Genomic DNA, 21,937 nt, shown 5'->3' with positions numbered 1-21,937 from the left:
TGTTGATGCCGTAATTTGAAGCTGGAACAAAAAATAATTATCTAACAATAATAACTCAAAAAAGAACTAACCCCCTTTATGCTGCTGCTGGACTCTCAACTGCCAATCCACAAGTATGCGGGCCATCAGTGTTGGGGGGGTTAGCATGCAGTGCATGCATTTCCCATGTTGGGAAGAGTGGCCGAGCTCGACTTCTGCTGTCTTCTTGTTCCAGTGTTGTAGCGCCTTCCTCCGTCTTCCTGTAATGGATGCTGTACCGCTTCCTAGACCCCCAGGGTCTGCATCTTCTTTGCAAAGGCCTTCCAGATGTTTTTTTCTGTTGGACATTGACCAGTATGGATACAAAAATGAAAGGGAAAAAACTTATTTTTTGAGGTTTTGTTTGTTAACACAATTTTGATAAATCTGTCACCAGCATTCCTAAAACGTTTGAGCATATTTTTAAAATGTATTTCTTACATGAAACCAAAATTTTGCATTGACCTGTTGAGTACCCTTATTCATTTTCATGTCCTTATTTTACAAATCCAGGTCATTAACATCATCCATGCCAGGAGTCTGAAACATTTTCTATAGTGAGAGCTATTTCTGATCATTAAAAAACATTGTGATCTTCTGACGGCTAAACAACATGCGCATTTTTACCACTCCCCCATGCCCAGCTTAATTGGCCTAATGTTTAATATTTGAGTGAGAGTGTAGTCTTTAGTGATGTATGAACATGTATGGATTGGAATGGGATATATTTGTATGGGTGACTGAGGGCCAGTGATGTATGTCATTGCAAGACAAAACATACCTTTCACTATATGTGGCACTGCTGCATGTATTACACAAACATATACTGTTTATTTGGAAAATGGGAGAGATTTAAAGTGCAGAAAATTATCCTGCAGACAAGCTTATAACCATACCTGCCAAGTTTCCTAGGTCCATGCATGATGTGCTGCTCTAGTCCAGATTTTTTCCTTTGAATTGTTTGACTTATTGCCCTGTTTTATAATGGAATAAACAATACTACAAGCCCCAAAATTAAAATATAAAAACTGGACTGGAGCAGCCCAACAGGCATAAACCTAGGAAACTTGGCATGGTTGCATAATATGAATAATTTTTCTGCACTTTACATTTCTCTCATTTGAACATATGACTGTGTTTTACACTTATACTTATGTCACCGTGTCTACTAGCCACTGGGAGTAAGGGGCATGCAGTTTGTAAAAACACAACTTTGAAATGTGAGTAAATTGTAAGGAAGTGTTACCTTAATCATCAAGGTCATTTCAATTTAGTGACTTTTAAGAGTATACAGAAACAAATATTTTGTTCATTGAGAAATACATTTTCTTTTTACACATTTATCTCTTCCTCTGGTGAGGCATGCAGCTGGATGTACAGGGACAGGGCTCTCATAGTCAGCAAATTGAGCTCCTCTGCTGCGAAATTAGGGGCACTGTCACCTGCTTTTCTGGGCATCATGGCTCCCAGAGGTCGGAAACAGCAGCAATCTTAGAGGAGGTGTTAGCTGCAGTGATAGGAGGCAAGTGAGTGTTTTGTTTTTAATATGCCGCATTCATGTACACGATGACTGGCTTATCCATCGACTTTTGTACATTGCTGTCACGCACGCTAGCCTATGGGTGTGTCTGTCATGGATTTACACCCACTACAGCCAACCTTCACCAACAACTGTCTTTTTGCAAATGTCCTAATGCCACAGTGAGGCGCACTAGGAGGCTGGCCTGTTTTGTAGTGGGTACCACACGTAATTACACCTTATACCAGGTCCAGTTATCCCTTATTAGTGAAATGTACTCAGTGTCTAGAAGCCAGGCTCTCTAGAGGTAGTTGTAGGCAGAGCAGCCAAGGCTGAACTAGGAGACATGCAAAGCTCTTGCAATTCCACTGTAGTCACACAGTATTCACACACATGAAAGACAATACTCAGTGTTACCAAAAAATAAAGGTACTTTATTTCAGTCACACAATGCAAAATATATCTTAGAGGCTATACTCCCTTAGGAGATAAGTATTATACACAAAATATACACTAGTAACCAAAATCAGGTAAGTAAACAGTCATAAAATAGTGCAAACAGTGAAAATCACTATAGGTTACAATGGGCCCAAGGGGGACACAAACCATATACTAAAATAGTGGCAAGTGTAGTGTGTAGAGGGCACTGGCAGTGTAACAAAACACCAAAGGTAAGTAAACTACCCCACCCCAGAGCCCAGTGATGGATTCCTGGACCTGAAGACCTATGGAGAGAGGAGACCAAGTTCAAGAACAGCTGAAGAGTCCAGGAAGAACAGGAGCCCCTGCCAAACCCAAAGAAGGTGCAAAAGTGAAACCTCCAGTTGGAAGAAAAAGTCAGAAATGATCCATAGAAGACAGCTGCGGGGTCCAGCTTGGTGCAGGAGATGTCCAACATTGAGTGCATGAATGTGCATGAATGTAGGCTGGTTTTCGTGATTGGATTCTGCCAACAAGCCTTGGGTCACTCAAGAAATGTGTTTGGTGGGAAAAGGCGCTACGCTGACCCAGGGGGAACCTGGAAGTCTCAACTCAGGATAAGGAGACAGAGGGGGCTCTCAGCACTTCAGAGCACCCTCAGAACAACTCAGGGAGCTGAGTATCACAGGATAGAGTGCTGGGGACCTGGGATAGGATGTGCACAAAGGAATTCTTGGAGAAGCGCACAGAAGCCCTAGGAGCTGCGAGACAAGCGGTGCACAGGGGTAATGTCTGGCATGGGGAGGCAAGCTCTTACCTCCACCAAATTTGGACAGATAGACCTTTGGACAGTTAGAGTCACTTTAGTCCATCACCTGTTATCCAGTATCCAAGCTAGTCATCAGGAGAGAAGAGCAAGTGTACCAGTTCTCGCTGCAGAGAGCTGCCTGCTGAAGCAGGTAAGTGACTCTGTCATTCCACAGGAGATTCCTTCGGTCCTTCTGGTGCAGGATGAAGACAAGCAGTCCTTGGAGCATGCACAACCTTGAAACTGTTGCAGTTGCTGGCAGGAGCTGAAGTTACAAAGTTGCAGTAGTCATCTTGGACACTTTGATTCAAGTTGTAGAGTTTCTGGAGCAGTTCTGCGGTTGATCCAACTGTAGAAGGCGAACCAAAGGATGCAGAATAATCCTGCTGGAGTCTTGCAATCCGAATCTGAGGAGACACCCAGAGGAGAGACCCTAAATAGACCTGGGGTTTGGTCACCTAACCAGGTGCGCACATATCATGAGGGGGCACTGGTCACTCAGATGCTCCCACATTCTGAAGGAGCTCTGGGTACCACCTCTGGGGTGGTGATGGACAGGGGAGTGGTCACTCCCCTTTCCTTTGTCCAGTTTTGTGCCAGAGCAGGGACTGGGCATCCATGACACAGTGTAGACTGGCTTATGCAAGGAGGGCACCATCTGTGCCCTTCAAAGCATTTCCAGAGGCTCTGGGAGACTACCACTCCCATGCTTGTAACACCTATTTCGAAAGGGAGAGAGTTTAACACCCCTCTCCTAAAGGAAATGCATTGTTCTGCCTTCCTGGGATTGAGCTGCCCAAGCCCCAGGAGGGCAGAAGCCTGTCTGTGGAGTGGCAGCGGCTGGGGCTGCAGTGACCTCAGAAAGCTGGTATTGCAGTACTGGGGGTCCATGGTGGAGCCCCCCTGGTGCATGGAATTGGCCCCCGAATACCAGAATCAGTATTGGGGTACAATTCCCAGTTGTGAGACACCTTACATGGCCATATCCGGAGTCACCATTATGAAGTTACATATATGTATTGACCTATATATAGTGCTCATTTATAATGGCGGGGGAACCTTTTCTAGAGCAGGGGTGCCCTCACAAACAGGTGCTATGCACCTAACCTTCAAGGTCTGAAGGTTGGATATATAGGTGACTTACAAGTGACCTGGTGCAGTGGAAATGGCTGTGAAATAGTACTTACACTATATCACTCAGGCTGTAATGGCAGTCCTGAAGAAGTGTTTGGATGGTCTCCTTATGGGTGGCAAAAGAAATGCTGCAGCCCATAAGGATTCCCTGGAACCCCAATGCCCTGGGCACCTAGGTACCATATACTATGGACTTCTAAGAGGGGTTCAGTAAGCCAATTTGGAGGGCATGCCAAGAAAGAAGTCACTTTCCCACAGACGCCCTTCATTTTAGATTGTGAAAAAGTGTATTTTTCAATGTTAACTGCGCCACAACCACTCAAAATGGTGTCTCATTTGTTTACATTTAAAAAAGGCAAACATTAATCATTTTTTAAAAGAAAAACAGTATGTGTTACTATGGTTACATGCGATAGTTGTTTTTTAATACTTCCATTTAAGGAATTTTTTAGAATTTGTTTTTAAACGTATAAATAATACATAAAATGTATTATTGATACATTATTTTAAAAAATGAATAGACATTGAAATTTTTTCATTTGAAATAGCAAAAGCTATAAAAAATGTTGTTTACAGATATTCTACAAAACCAAATTGATTTTTAAAGACATTAGATTTATGTTAAATGTTTACACATTTAAATAAACATTTTTTGTTTTTTCTTAAATGTGGACATATGAACCCATGGCCAGAGAGAAGACAACAGCCTCAGGTTTTTTGGACCATTTTCAGACCTTGCCATCATGTAAGAATGGGATATTAAAAAAAAAAAATAAGATTCAATAGGCAAACTATTACTGATTCGTGTAATCAGCTGGAGCCAGATTTTTTGCTTCATAATAGGAATCCCACATCAATAACACCAATAGTGAAAATCATGGCAGTACTCCATTTTGTGGCCACATGATCATTCCAGAACACTGTGGCATTATCTGGTGGCATGTCACAACCAACTTTCAGTGGTGTGCAACATTATGAGACAAATCAATAGCTTCATACAGTCTCCACAAAATGGGTATTTTGCTAATTTTCAGGGAGATTTGTGTGCTTTGGGTGGCATACCACATGTGGTTGGAACAAAGATGGCACACATATTGCCTTAGTGCCACCACACAACAAAGAACAGGTCTACTGCAACTGGAAGAACTTCTATTCAATTAATGTGCAAGTTGTCTGCTTAAATGATTGGTACATCACACGCGTGTGTGCATGTTTCCCAGGATCAAAACATGATTCCTTTGTAGTACACAACAGCAGAATGACCATGCAAATGTCACAACTTGCACCTGAGAGGCCCTGGCTTGTTGGTAAGTACAATCTGCCAATATAATTATTGGTTAATTTCTAGTTTAAGGATATATAATTGAAATATATATTTTGGCTCATATTATTTTTTAACTCTTACAGGAGACTCAGCTTATCCTAACTGACCATGGTTTTAGCACCACTGAAGAATCCAACAACGCCAAGGAAGTCTGCTTCAGTGAGGCCCAGGGAAGATCATGGAGGCCAGTAGTGCAGGCATTTGGGCTCGTTTAGGCCAGATTTAGATGTCTGGATAAGACTGGTAGAGCCCTCTTCTACTGACCCGATAAGGTATGCAAAATCACCATGGCATGTTGCACAACATAATCCTGTGATTGAACATCCCATACATTGCAGAGGATGGTGATCATGATGAGCCACCGGGTGAGGTTGTTGAAATGGCAAATGCAGATGATAGAAGTAAAGAGGAAGGGATTGATGTACATCAGGATGTTATTGACAGATTCTTCACATGTGTGCTAGGATATCTTTACATATTGTTACATTAAGGGGGTCATTACGAGTTTGGGGGTCTCAGGACTGCCATGGTGGCAGATGTACCATTGATTTCCCTGCGGTGGAGACTGCCAAATCATGACCATGGTGATGTATCCAACAGAACACAGCCAAACTACTGCTGGTACTGCCAGTGTGGTCAGGTCGGCGCGGATGGCGGTACACACCATAAGACCGGCGGGGACCATGTTTCTGTGGGACACATTGTAGGAGGCTGGCCTGGCTTATAGTGGGTACCTTGTGGTACTTACACCTTGTGCCAGGTCCAGGTATCCCTTATTAGAAGATTAGTAGTGTTCTACCAGCTTAGGCTGATAGAGGTAGCTATAGCAGAGCAGCTTAGGCTGAACTAGGAGACATGCAAAGCTCCTACTATACCACTTTTATCATATATCACTATATCATAAGAATCACAATACTCAGAGTTACTAAAAATAAAAGTACTTTATTTTAGTGACAATGTGCCAAAAATATCTCAGAGGATATACTCCCTTAGGAGGTAAATAAAATACACAAACTATACACACAAACCAAAACCAGGTAAGTAAACAGTGAGAAAAGTAGTGCAAACACTATAGAATACAATAGGATGCAATAGGCCTAGGGGCAACACAAACCATATACTCTAAAAGTGGAATGCGAACCACAAATGGACCCCAGGCCTAGTGTAGTGTGTAGAGGGTCGCTGGGAGTGCAAGAAAACACTAAGGGTGTCCAAGATACCCCACCCCAAGACCCTGAAAAGTAGGAGTAAATTTTCCCTACTTCCCCGGAAACACACTAAAGTCGTGATAGGAGATTATGCAAAGACAACAACTGACTGCAAAGCACTGAAGATGGATTTCTGGGCCTGAGGACCTTTAAAGGAAGGGGACCAAGTCCAAGAGTCACGCAAGTGTCCAGGGGGGCAGGAGCCCACCAAACACTGGATGAAGGTGCAAAAGGGCTGCCTCTGGGCAGAAGAAGCAGAAGATTCTGCCACAACGGAAGATGCCAGGAACTTGTTATTTGCACAGAAGATGTCCCACGGTGTGCTGGAGGATGCAGAGTTGTTTCCACCCAGAAAGACAGCAAACAAGCCTTGCTAGCTGTAAAGGTCACGTTTGAAGAAAATGGGTGCTGCCCAGGCCCAGAAAGGACCAGGAGGTTACCCCCTGGAGGAGGAGACAGAGATGGCACTCAGCAGTACAGAGAGCCCATGCAGAAGCAGACAGCACCCGCAGAAGCACTTGAACAGGTGTTCAAGAAATCTGAGCATGGCAGTCATCTCAACACTACAAAAGAGGGTCCCACGAAGTCGGTGGTCAACTCAGTGAGTTGAGCAATGCAGGACAGAGTGCTGGGGACATGGGCTATGCTGTGCACGAAGGATTCCTTGCAAAAGTGCACAGAAGCCCTAGCAGCTGCAGTTCAAGCAGGAAACAGGATTACTGTTTGGCGTGTGGAGGCAAGGACTTACCTCCACCAAATTTGGACAGACGGACAACTGGACTGTAAGGGTCACTTGGATCTAGCCCCTGTGTTACAGGGACCATGCTCATCAAGATGAGAGGGGACCCAGAGGACCGGTGAAGCAGATGTTTGGTGCCTGTGATAGCAGGGGGACGATTCTGTCGACCCACAGGAGATTTCTTCTTGGCTTGCAGTGCAGGGTGAAGGTAGACAGCCCTCAGAGCATGCACCACTAGGAAACAGTCGAGAAAGCCAGCAGGATTAGGCGCTACAATGTTGCTGGTAGTCGTCATGCTACTTTGTTGCAGTTTTGCAGGCGTCAAAGAAAGAGATGCAGAGGAACTCTGGTGAGCTCTTGCATTCATTATCTGAAGAGAAACCCACAGGAGAGGTTAGAAGGATTGGCCACCTAACCAGGTAAGCACCTATCAGGAGGGGTCTCTGACGTCACCTGCTGGCACTGGCCACTGAGAGGCCTCCATTGTGCCCTCACCCCTCTGCATTCAAAATGGCAGAGGTCTGGGACACACTGGAGGAGCTCTGGGCACCACCCCTGGGGTGGTGATGGACAGGGTAGTGGTCACTCCCCTTTCCTTTGTCCAGTTTCGCCCCCGAGCAGGGGCTAGGGATCCCTGAACCGGTGTAGACTGGCTTATGCAAGGAGGGCACCATCTGTGCCTTTCAAAGCATTTCCAGAGGCTGGGGGAGGCTACTCCTCCCCAGCCCTTCACATCTATTTCCAATGGGAGAGGGTGTAACACCCTCTCTCAGAGGAAATCCTTTGTTCTACCTTACCAGGAGGGCAGAAGCCTGTCTGTGGATTGGCAGCAGCGGTAGCTGCAGTGAAAACCCCACAGAGCTAGTTTGGCAGTATCCGGGGTCCATGCTGGAGCCCCGGGGGTGCATGGGATTGGCACCCCAAATACCAGATTTGGCATGGGGGGACAAGTTAATGATCCTAGACATGTTACATGGCCATATTCGGAGTTACCATTGTGAACCTACATATAGGTATTGACCTATATGTAGTGCTCATGTGTAATGGTGTCCCCACACAGTCTGGGGAAATTGCCCTGAACAATGTGGGGGCACCTTGGCTACTGCCAGGGTGCCCTCACATTTAGTAACTTTGCACCTAACCTTCACTAAGTGAGGGTTAGACATATAAGTGACTTATAAGTTACTTAAGTGCAGTGTAAAATGGCTGTGAGATAACATGGACGTTATTTCACTCAGGCTGCAGTGGCAGTCATGTGTAAGAATTGTCTGAGCTCCCTATGGCTGGCAAAAGAAATGCTGCAGCCCATAGGGATCTCCTGGAACCCCAATACCCTGGGTACCTAGGTACCATATACCAGGGAATTATAAGGGTGTTCCAGTGTGCCAATCAGAATTGGTAAAAATGGTTACTAGCCTGCAGTGACAATTTTAAAAACAGAGAGAGCATAAGCACTGAGATTCTGGTTAGCAGAGTCTCTGTGACACAGTTAGGCACCACAAAGTGAACACATTTAGGCCACAGTATCCCAGTGAGACAGGCAAAAGCAAACTGACACACAAGTAAAAATGGGGGTAACATACCAGGCAAGATGGTACTTTCCTACACACGTTATGAGGCTGTACAACACCAGAGTTTCTGCCGAGGTCACACCACCACCAAAACCCTGGTGAAAAACAATTTAATGAAAGGAAACACCCACCTTCAGGAACACAGACGTGCCCAGACCCAACATCGAGCCAGAACTCAAAGTCCTCCCACTGCTCCTGCTCGTAAAACGACTCCAGAACCAGCGACGGAGTAAGTACACTCACCTAGCACACACTGGAAGGAAAGGTATTAGTACACACCCACACACATCTGGGACGGCTTGTGACAGACACACACACGTAACCACACACCCATGCCTACATACACACATGTACACCCAAGCAAGACATACCACAGCAAACACACATGTGCTGTACACACACCAATCTTCACACACACAGCACCACCCCTGTCCAACACAATCATTCACAGCTACACCGACTCACACAACTACATCACAACTGCACCTACACAAACACTTCACAAAGCACTCACACTGCACACCTCCACATCACAACACATACATACAACACGTAAGAACACCACAATACCAATCAACACAATCACACTGTCATGCAGCAAAGAATTTGACGCACCATGCCCACACCACATACAACGTATGGGACATAGTCAACACCACACACATGCACCAACCACACAAGGACACACAATACTACCATCACACATGCAAACAATTACTATACATGTTTAGGGTACACACATGCCTGGACAAACATAAACATAATCAACACATAAAACACAGCAATTACAGTGGGATCAACGGCAGAGCCACACGCACACATGCAGCCCAAGCACAACTGCAAGTACAACCAACACACAAGTCAACACACACAAACCAAAGCCCACATACACCAAACAGCCATGCAGAAAGAAGCATGTTAACATCAAATCCAACTACATGTTGGCCCGGATGTATTTAGAAGGCTAACATGGTTAAAAATATGTCCAACTATGTAGTGAAATAAGGCCAGTGGCCAGTCCATGTCCATGCCTACAAAAGGACAAATAGTACTGCATTGTGCCCCTACTTGACTCCTAACTTCAAAATGACCTCCAGAGGGTAGGGGCATCAAGGGACAGGCAGGCAACTCAGGGTTTAGGGACAGGTGTGGAGGCGGGGTCTGGGCTTGGTAGGGGGTCCTTATATTTGGGTCTGGGCTTGGGGGGGTGGGGTCCTTGGGAGAGGCAGACATCTTGGCAGGGTGAGGGGCATGGACACCACCACAGGGCAGGGAAGGACTTGGAGATGGAAGGGCTGAACTTGGGGAGTGACACAGAGTGCTTGGGGGTCTCACGGGGTGAGGGTAGGGAACAGGGAAAACTCAGAGAGGAATGTTTCTTTGACACACAGGATGGTCAAAGGGTTTGGGAGTGTAGGGAGAGGGCTTTGTTGTCAGATGTGTCTTGGTGGATGTCTTGGGTGCAGGTGCATGCATGGAATGCTTGTGTGTTGGGTGTCTTTTGGGTGGGTGAGTGCTGGCGTTTAGGTGTTTTGGGAGGAGGTGCTGGATGATACCATGGTGGATGAGTGAGTGTATGTTGGGGTGGTGTCTGCAGGTATGGTATATGTGCTGCATGTGGGGGTGTCAGTGGTTGTGGTGGGTGTAGATGTGGTGTCTTGGGTGGATGTCTGTGGGTCTGATATTTTGCTGACTGTGGGCAAGATGGGACTTGTGGCTGGATCCGTCAATGATGCTGTGGTGGCTACAGGTGTGCCCGGTGTAGTGTCTTTGAGGGAGATAGGGAGGGGTGCTAAGGGAGTCAGTGCAGGGAGTGGATGTCGTAGTGTCTCCAAGTGGCTGTTGCTTGAGTGCATGCTGGTGGTGGGCCTTGTGGTGTTTATGTGTGTCTGTGGAAACCTTGTCAGTTGAGGTGGATGCATGCCTGTGTGAACGTGTGCTTTGGATGGGTATGGGTAAAGGAGTTTAGGTTTAGGAAGAGGTAGTTGGAGGGGGGAACGTAGACAAAGGGACACTGGCTGCCATCACAGTGGAACCTAAAAGGATCGCTGTAGGCCAGCAATGGCACCATGAATGCCCTCCAGGAATACATTGCTCTGTTGTACCTGAGCTTCCAGGCCCTGGATAGCATTCACGATTGTCAACTGACCCACAGAGATGGACCTCAGGAGGTCACTAGCCTCCTCACTGAGGGCAGCAGAGCTGACTGGGTCAGGGGTGCCTGCAGCGAAGGAGATGCCCACCCACCTGGGTGATCAGGCACATGCAACTGGGTAGGGACCAACAGGGAGGATGGTGGTAGTAAGGGGGGTGGTGGACAAAGATTGTGCTGGGGTGGCCCCAGATGGGTCAATCACCGCCAGGGAGTGTCCACTGGAGGCGGATTCCAATGAAGCTGTGACTAATCCAGTCTCTCCCATGGCACTCCCCTAATCTTCTGTCCCACTGGGTCCCTCAGTGTCACTTGTGCCAGATTCCTGGGCCCCGTGGGCTGCTGCTTCTCCACTCACCTGTGCCACATACCCACAAGTATTCCTTCTAGGAATACACATTCTGTGCAGTCAGACTTCATCATTTCAATATGTTTCAGAATTCAATGTTCCCTACCTACACATTCCCTCTAGTCAACCCTAAGGCCACTAAACCAGTACATGATGTAACAAGTCCCAGAGATAAAGGAGAGTCACACAGTTGCAAATGCAGGTAGGCTACACAGATGGTAGTGGACTGACATCTCAGAGCCACTGATGCAGGTGACAGGAGCTGGTCATATACAATGCTGAGGCTGATACTGACATCCATTGTATGGCCAGGAAGGAGTCACACAAGTGCCTATATCATTACTGCATCACTACATTACTGACATGAAAAGGCAGGGAATAGGGAGATTTACATCCAATGACTGTTATGCATGGAGACACATCGACAAAATAGGGTTCCGATTTACCATTTCCTAATGCTGATACACATGTAGCATGTACTACAATGTCACTCTTCCAGGAATGGCGCACCCAAACCCATTTAAGGCCCAGCAAGTCGCAGGATACAGTGATTACCCACCCCCTGTGGTTGCTGTGCTGCCACCAAACACCCATCCACCTCAGGGGAGGCCACCGCCAAAATGCGGGCCATTAGGGGGGGTCAAGATCCATGTCCTTCCATGCCCAGCATTACAGGGCCTCCCACCGCTTGTGACAATGGGTGCTCCGCCGGGCATTGACCCCCAGGGTCAGCACTTGCTTGCCGAATGCACGCCAGATCCTTTTTTTCTGATAGGTGTTTACTTGCATGATGACACAGACAAAAGGAGAAAGTCATGTAGACAGGCACCATACCAACAGCAGTGTACTATAGACATCAGACCACCAAATGCCCACACATACCCATACTAGTACATCACACACATTAATTCCATGCTCCCTTCATACATTTACCCCCTGACCAGAAGATGTACTGCATTCACCCTCACACACCCCTATCACACATGACTATGACATTGGGCTCACCTGCTCTTCTGGTGCCCCATACGACTGTCCATACAAGTGTAAGACCCCTTCCACCAGCTTCTCAAGCTCTTCTTGGGTGAAGGCTAGGGCCCTATCATCTGCAGGATGTGGCATGATGGCTCCCAGAGACAGTACATAGCAGCTCGTGTAGTGGAGGTCTTGCTTGCAGGAGTGTCAAATGAGCAAGGCTGCAGAAAATGGTGGACACGGTCGCCGCGTATAGGACAGTCACCACCAGCAGTGATTGCCATTGGGTCCCGGTCCTCCATAGACAGCAATGTTAAACAATGAGAAGTTGCACAGCCGTTGTGACCACCTACCGCCATGACGACATACACCAGCAGACTTAGGTCACTTCCATCTGTCCAGTGCTGCAGGACAGGCAGCTGCCATTTTCTGCACATTTCTACATTGATACATGCATTGATGCAGATAAATAAGTGTGCAACACACTTTTAACAGCTGAATGCGGAGTAGGCCTATGTTGTGCCATCTTAGTTTGACTCATACATGTGACATGCATGACACGGTTGCCTCATATGGTTGGTATGTCAACAGTGTTAGGTGTGTGCAACAATGATATGTAGTGCTAACGTGTGGAGTACATATCACATTGGACGATCTCTCCTTTCTATCCTAGATACCTTGTCATGAGGATTTTGAGACAGGCACCAGTGTACCATCCGCTAGTGGACCTTGCAACACTGGAAGAGAGGCATACAATTCAGACCTATTTTCTGAATCCACCATGGATCTATGTACCCATTTGTAGCTTGATCTATTACCTGCCATACATTGGGGGTTATTACAACTTTGGAGGAGGTGTTAATCCGTCCCAAAAGTGACGGTAAAGTGACGGATATACAACCAGCCGTATTACGAGTCCATTATATCCTATGGAACTCGTAATACGGCTGGTGGTATATCCGTCACATTTGGGGCGGATTAACACCTCCTCCAAAGTTATAATAACCCCCATAGTCCCTATGCCATCCCTCCACAAGTTATGTCAGTGCTACACTTCCTTGCCACAGGCTCCTTTCAGATTACAGTGGGCTTGGCAGCAGGGATGTCATAGCCCATGTTCAGTCTTGTGCTGAATGATGTACTGTGTGATTTATTAAAACACATGGACGGCTATATCGGGTCCCCGCACCGAGGGGATTTGCCCTATGTGAAGGCAGACTTCTTCGATGTGGGACACATCCCTCATGTGAAGAAGCCATAGATGGCACTCATGTAGCCTTGGTCCTTCCTATTGCCAATGAACAGGTGTTTAGGAACAGGAAAAACTACCACTCCATCAATGTTCAAGTGGTGTGTGTGACAGGCCAATACATGTCCCAAGTGACAGCCAAGTTTCCTAGATCTATGCATTAAGCCTACATTCTGAGGAACATCTATGTCCCCCACATGATGGCACGACTACAGAGAGAGAGCTCTTGGCTCATTGGTATGTATGCAAATGGATGTGTGTCTCTGTAGTGGCACCAGTCATCACAATTTGTCCTGTGTCTGTACCTGTATTGTGATAGGTCCTACTTTTGTGCACACAGGTGACTCTGGGTATCCTAACCTACACTGGCTGTTAACACTAGTGAGGTACTCTGCCACTGAAGGGAACTCCATTTCAATGAGGCCCATGGCAGGACGAGGCATGTAATAGAAAGAACAATTGGGCTCCTGAAGGCCAGATTCAGGTACCTGCATGTCTCTGGAGGTGCCGTCCTCTACAGTCCCCAGAAGGTATGCCAGATCATAGTTGCCTGCTGCATCCTTCACAATCTTGCCCTGAGATGTCGGATACCCTTAATTGCTGCTGATGATGAGGAGGCAGCAGGACCAGTGGCTGGTGATGCAGAAGTAGAAAGTGATGAGGAAACAGATGACGAAGGTGCAGCTGACTCTAGGGTAGAGCTCATCAATCAGTACTTCCAGTAACATACAGGTATGCTGTATGTGTATTTGCATATATACTATTCCAACATACTTTGCTGTCAATGGTCCTCCTGATTTGGATTATCAGTGGTGGTATAAGGGTGTTCTTATCCCTATGTGTGTGCTGTTTGAGGTGACTGTATGTGTTGTAATCAATGATGGATCCTCATAGGTTATAAAAGAAGTAGGTTTATTAGCTTAATTGTAGGTTAGAGATGAAGCTCAGCCCTTCTCACTCCAACTATCCACTCATCCAAGCACAAACACTGTCAACATTCCAACCATACAATGACCTCACTCACTGGCTGAGCAGCAGGGGACATTAAGGTAGTGGGGAGAAGGCATAATATAGAAAGAGGCCACAACAGAATGCATGTAAGCTGCTGGCTGAATATGTATCTTCTCTACCATGTGTACACGCTATGCAGGTTGCAAAATTGACATCTCCCATGGCAGCCCTGTTTTGTGGTATGTGTCCTGCATTCTCCTGTTCTCATGTCATTCCAGCAAGTGACTGTGTCCTGCTCATCCTTGGCACTCCTACCTATTGTTTGATCCATTCAAATTTATTGGCCTTTAGTTACTGTTCACAGAGTTCAGTTTAACACAATACAGATGGCAGCTAAAGTGTTTTGTGACGTATTATCTGAGACTGGTGATGTGGAAGTGATATTTGTTTTGCCCTGTTTAAAAGGCTATATAAACTGGACAACTATGTACTGCATATGTGCTTTGTGCCATACCATCCCTACAAGCATAATGGTAGTCTGTCATTACCTTTTTCCAGGTTGGATGTTTGGATTTACTGTGGTATGTGGCTGTACTGGTGACTCCCTTATATCTACCCTTGGCCATTTCTGTTGTACTGTGTCTCCTTTAGAGGATGCCTCCCTCTGCAGTCCATTTCACTGCTTGATGGATTAGGGGGGCAACCCACGTGACAGTTTGCAGACCAAAGATTTTGATGCGTGCAAATAAAGACAAAAATGCAGTTACTATGATTTGGAGTGTTTATTGAGCATACAGTGGCAAACGGGTGATGAGTGGGGTTATAGTAGATGGTATCCTTATAGGAGGTGGTGCAGGTGCTGGTAGCACAGGTCCAGAGTCCATGGGCCATTGGAAAATGGAGTGATGTCAGTGCACAGTCAACAGGGAGTCTCAGTGGCACACAAGAGAGAGTAATCAGGAGAGGGTCACTTCCTGGCAATGGGTTTGGTCTTGGCATCTGCTGCAGCCAGATGTCTGGATGGACTTTCAAGTTTGCAGCGGGGTGTTTCTTCAGTTACAGAGGGAGTGGTGCCTGAGGCCTGAGTTTTTTCTGGCAGTGCCTCCATTCCACTAGCAGCTGCAGATGTAGATGGCTCTTATGTGATGTGCCTAGTGGAAGGGGCCTGCTGGTGGGTGGGAGAAGCATGCAAGGTAGTGTTGATGTCCTTGAGCACCCCTGCAATTGTGGCCATGGTGGCATTGTGGGCCTGCCACTGCTGCATGTCTTCCAGATGGTATTCCCTCTGCAGCCTCTGGCTTTCCCCCAACATGGTTATAAGGCCCAGCCTGTCCTGGGATTGATGATATGCTCCTGGGACTTGTGAGGTGGCTTCCTGGTCAGATGACTGCCTTAGCTGCCCCGTCCTCTGGACCACAAGTCCCCACCCGCACCCCCTGCACCCATGTGCCTGTGCCCCTGGCATGGTGTGCTCACTCCCAGTGTCAGCAGATCCTTAATTGTTTTGGGTGTCAGGGTGTGACTCGGGTCCCTGTACTGTGGGGCACACAAGTGATTGTACAGTCCTTTGGGCACAGGTTTGGGGACAAAGGATTGGCTGTGATGCTGGTGCCACAGGGTGGGGGAGTTTGATGTGGGCAGGGTGAGGCAGGGAGTGGTAGACTGACCAGGGTTCCCACATGGGCCAGGTATGTTGTCAATGTGCAGACATCATGGGCATTGTCATCACTGGGGCCTTCATCATGAGGAGGGCTGTCTGTGTCTGTCATCCTCTCTGTGGTGGCAGTGGCAGGGGTACCTGGAGTGAGAAAGGGTTAAATGTTAGCTGTGTGATAGGTTGTCTGTTTGTCTGATGCATATAGTGGCTTGACTTGATTCCCAGCAATTGCAATGATAGGGCCAGTTTGGGTTGTGAGGAAGCATGCTGGACAGGTTGTTTAGTGCCAGGGGAGTGTAAGTTACTCACCAGAGTCCAGTCCTCCGGGTATTCCAGTCAGGCCCTCAGTATGCAGTATGTCCATGACCTTCTCCTTCCACGATGTGAGCTCTGGGGGTGGAGGTGGGGGCCCACCACCAGTCTTGTGCATGGTTATCTGGTGTCATGAAGCCATGGAACACACCTTCCCCCATAGGTCGTTCCACCTCTTCCTGATGTCCTCCCTTGTGTGGTTGCCCACTGAGCTGACCCTGTCAACTATTCTCTGCCATAGCTCCATTTTCCTGGCTATGGTTGTTTGCTGTACCTGTGCCCCAAACAGTTGTGGCTCAACCCTGATGATTTCATCCATCATGACCCTTAACTCATCATCAGTGAAGTGTGGGTGCTTTTGACGTGACATGGTTGTGTTGAGTGTTGGGGTGGATGTTGTGTGCGTAGGTTGCAGTGTAAGGTATCTGGTGGGGTGGGGGTGTTTTGTTGTGACTGCTGGTTGATTGTGGTATTTGTGTACAGTTGTGATGTGTGTAAAATGTTGTTCGTGCAGTTGTGTGGTGTGTGATGAGGGTGAAGTGTAAATGTGCCTATGGTGTAGGAGTGCTGAGTAATACATTTGTGGCTTCACGGTGTATGTGCTGGTCATTTTAGTCACAAAGGATTGTGGGTTGTGTGGGTGTGTTATATAGTGCGGTGAGCAGGTGTCTCTGGAGGGTGTGTGTGTGTGTCAGGTGTGGGGTATTCAAACTATCTAATGTGGTGTGTTCTGGCAGGAGTGTATTCTGACCACAGCGGTTCAGACCGCCAATGGTTTTCTGCCATGGTAGAACTGCTGGGGTGATTTGTGGGTAGTAATCTGGTGGCTGGAAGGTTGATGGAATGGCGGTGCTGGTAGTGGAACCTCCTCATTCCTGCCTTCCTGAGTCCTGGCAGTGTCGATTTTGTGGCTGTATTTTGGCAGTCTTCATAGTGTGACTCTTAATACAGCGGTCGGACTACCTCCAACATGGCTTTTTTTTACGCCTGTCACTGCAGCGGTCTTGGAATTCGACTGCCAAAGTCATAATGAGGTCCTAAATGTCAAAGCAACTTTTAATATCATGAGTATAAAAATCTGTGCTGAACATGTTTTTAGGAATGGCATGGAAATGAAATTCCAGGGTAAAGACGTTTGTTGATCAAAGTTTGGACACACTGACTACTGTGTTCATTCACATTGTTTATTTTTGGTGTTAGTAAATATGTCCTCATAATAAATCAATTGTGATATGACCATTTTTTGTCATGCAATTTAAATATTCTACTGTTGTTATTCTGTTTTAGGTTTCTTCACCATGTCATCTTCATCTGGACATTCCAAAGCTGTGACATTTGCAGGTATATGCTGCTATTCCAAAGTACAAAGGGTACATGGGTTAATCTTATGAAAGACACACACTTTGTATGTACATATCTTGTACAAAGACAACTTGCACAGTGATTAAATATACGCTTTTGAGGTTCCATTAGACTTGCTTTCTGTTGATTGTTGACATCAAGCCAAAATGTGTTGCTTAACTTGCTCTAAGCACATGTGTAAGTTGACCCAAAGCATACTAATCCCCCTTTATATTGGCAAAATCCTCATTTTGTGTTAAGTGTATGAAGCTGTTGACGTGCGTCACTATTGTATAACAAACGTCTTGTAGCACACCACTGGTAGATGGTTGTGACATTCCACCAGATACTGCTACAATATGTTGGAATGATCCTGTGGCCACAGCATGTAGTACTGCCATGCTTTTGACTATTGCTATTGATGTGGGATTCCTATTGTGAGGCAAGAGATGTGTCTCCAGCTGATGACATGAATCAGTGATAGTTTGCCTATTGAATCAGATTTTTTTAAATTATATCCTATTCTTCCATGATGTTAAGATCTGGGCTTGCAAATGTAAAAATGGCACAGAGCAATTGACTTATCCATTGGTTGTTATTTTTTTGGAAACAATGACAAACATTTCTTTATTACAATTGTCTGAAAATATCAGTTTTAAATGTGTTGTGTTCGTTATATTTTAACATTTTTCAAATTGGGAGAAACATTCCCTACATGGACTTTGTTAAATTACAATCATCATAACTTTTTGCATTTTAAAATGTATGATGGGAGGAAAACATTAATTACTGCAAAATAATACACCAGTCTTTGTTGGTTTTGAATTTACTTTACAGACCCAAATAAACAGAAACAGGATGAAAACACATAACCAAAGAAAATATAGTATGAAATGTAAATCATGGTGAATGAAACTATTATTGCAGAACCAAGATGATTAGAATTCCAAGGCACAAAATTTGGCATCAAAAAGGTAAATGTGTCCAGAAAATAGTCCACAAAGTAAATGGTAGTCACACTGGAGGAAATTAGGTTCTCCATCCTTGGTGGTGGTGGAGGGCTTATCATCCTATCCCAGTGGTCCGGATGAATGTCCCCTCCTGAAGGGAGGCAATCCACAGATGTAGGGACTGAGGTGGGTGCAGGTGTTTCCTCTTGTGGCAGGGCCTCCCTTTCTGTGGCTGAGACAGGTGTAGTTGGACCAGATGTTGTAGGACCGCAGAAAATGGTAGATGTTGCTGGAAAAGCCCTGCATTAATAAATATCAAACACCCTATTCAAGGAGCTCGCATTTGTGTTTAGATTCTGCATCTCTACATAGTGCTCTATCTGCAACTGATTCATATCACAGAGCTCTTTGAGTACATAGCCCATTATGTCTTGGGACTGATGAAGGGATTATAAGACTCAGTCAATGATTGCCTGAGTCACAGTGAAACCAGTGGCCTCACTTTGCTGCCCCACAGATTTTCTCCCATGAACCCTACAACTCTTCCCTCTGCCATTGACCCAGTGGCTGAACTGGAAGCATTGGTTCTGTCGGCTCAACAGCAGCCTGGACTTGGGGGGCGGGAGGCTCACAAGATTGGGGTCCTGTTCCTTTGGAAGTGGAGGTATCTATAGGCTGAGGTGTGATAACAGCTCAGGTAGGCAGTGTAGGTATGGGCTGAGTGAGATTCACTGGAGCTGTGTGCCCAGACAGACCAGATGGACCAGGTAGCTTCTTATCATCCAGACCTGCAGGAGTGGAGCCCTCACTGATGGCTTGATCCTGGTCTGGAGTGGAGGTATCCCCAGTGGTAGATACCTGTCCTCATACACCGGGTGCTGACTTAATATGAATAACAACAACAAAAAGTCTGGATTATACATAAAATTATTTTTTTTCAGATACAAAGGAAGCAACCTAAAAGTAGAAAGATCATTAATAGAATGGTTAGAATGATTGGACCTTTATGTGATTTTTGGTAATTTCCCAAACATTTTAAATAACACACTACATACTTCAAAAAAGACATGTCCTGAAAAGAAAGTTTACTTAAAGTCAAATATACCAAACATTCAACACGGGAGAGAGGAGAGATCAGAACTAAACCATTCCAATGCCTAGCAGGCTAAAATTCAGACTATTAAAACTTGGAAGGATTCATAGCATTAGTCATCATATAAACATTGCAAAGTACATTTGTTATGAATACAACTTACATTCAGCATAACATAAATGAAACTCTTTAACTCAACATACTTTGATTTGTGAACCCAATTACATCAGTTCAATCAAATAACAAGAACGTGACAACATACAAAATAAAATAAAATAATGACATTTTTATACGTAGCATAAAATGGAGATTGACAAATGCATGAAAACTTAATATATGTATATGAATTGAAGATAAGAGAGAATGACCAGCATCTCATTGCACTATTATTTTCCATTGACAAAAGAAAGGCATCCTGGTAGTTCATTCCAACATTATTAGTGCTTGTAAAATATGAACAGACACTTACAATATAAAAACACACATATGAATTATGTAATATGTGAAAACATACTTACAAGCACCATTCCAGCATGTTACATTATATGGAGTTTGGAACCTGTTATCTTAACTACAACAAAATAAGTTCAAATAAACTAACAAGGCAAATGCAAGGGATGATCCAAAAAGAATAACACATATTGACAACACATAATTGACCCTTAGTAAAATGAGAGATACTACCATAATGCTACTAAGTTGATGATAACAATAGATCTGGAAAATTTAACATTGGGGTTATATGTTTTACAAAGGTGCTAAACAAATTAGCAACAGCTAACAAGAGCAAAATTAAATTTGTGTTTAGAGAGACATTTATAAGTATAACCTACTAGTCTCCACTCCACCAGGGATCCCTGTCAAGCCTTCAGGATCAGCAAGACCTTCTCCTCCCAGGAAAAACATTGTAAGGGGGGGCTGGAATAACCACATCTGCCTTTTCTGAGCTATGGTTGTATTTTGTACTTGCGCTTCAAGCAATTATGGGGGTTATTACAACTTTGGAGGAGGTGTTATTCCGTCCCAAAAGTGGCGGTAAAGTGACGGATATACCACCAGCCGTATTACGAGTTCCATAGGATATAATGGACTCGTAATACGGCTGGTGGTATATCCATCACTTTACCTCCACTTTTGGGACAGATTAACACCTCCTCCAAAGTTGTAATAACCCCCTATGTCTCTAATGATTTCATCCACCATGACTGACAATTCTCCCTCTGTAAAACAGGGATTTCTCCTCCCTGCCATTATGCGTGCATGAAATAAGGACCCGCAAATTATAGGCTTAAAAACATAGAAATGAAATATAAAGAGAGGGAGAAAAAAAAAATATTACCCTCATTCATGTGTGGCAGTTTCTGCAGCAAAAGCATTTGTGCAGTAGAATGGAAAAGGATCATGGTCTAAAAGGGAACGTGTTTTACATTGTGCTATGCAGGGGTTAACAGTTAGCTAAAAGACATCAGGTGTGTTGCTAGCATCCATCCATTAGCTACAGGCATAGTAAAATGTTGAACGGGTCCGGCAACTGACTTCCACTGTCAGGGATCTGCTGCTAGAACAATGCAAGTACAACTGTGAAATATAAAATATGCACTGCGCAATCCCAATATCATGATGGTGACGGAGTAGTGTTAGCCAGCATAGGAGTTTGCTGCGTTGGCAGCGGGAAATAGTTTACCCGACAGAATACACTCTGGGGGTCATTCTAACTTTGGCGGGCACCGCCAATTGGCCGCTCCGCGGTCAAAAGACCGCGGAGGCCATTCTGACTTTCCCGCTGGGCCGGCGGGCGCCCGCCAAGGGAGCGCCCGCTGGCCCAGCGGGAAAGGGCCTGCAACACTGAAGCCGGCTCCGAATGGAGCCGGCGGTGTTGCAGGTGTGCGACGGGTGCAGTAGCACCCGTCGCGCTTTTCACTGTCTGCTAGGCAGACAGTGAAAAGCCTAATGGGGCCCTGTTAGGGGGCCCCTGCACTGCCCATGCCAGTGGCATGGGCAGTGCAGGGGCCCCCAGGGGCCCCAGGACACCCGTTCCCGCCATCCTATTTCTGGCGGTGAAAACCACCAGAAACAGGCTGGCGGGAAGGGGGTCGGAATGGGCCAACCGGGGTTAATCCGGCGGGAAACCGCCGGACCCGGTTTTCTGACCGCGGCTTTACCGCAGCGG

Source organism: Pleurodeles waltl, chromosome 1_1 (assembly GCF_031143425.1).
Source record: "Pleurodeles waltl isolate 20211129_DDA chromosome 1_1, aPleWal1.hap1.20221129, whole genome shotgun sequence".
Taxonomy (NCBI): domain Eukaryota; kingdom Metazoa; phylum Chordata; class Amphibia; order Caudata; family Salamandridae; genus Pleurodeles; species Pleurodeles waltl.
Note: the sequence above shows the minus strand (reverse complement) of the source record.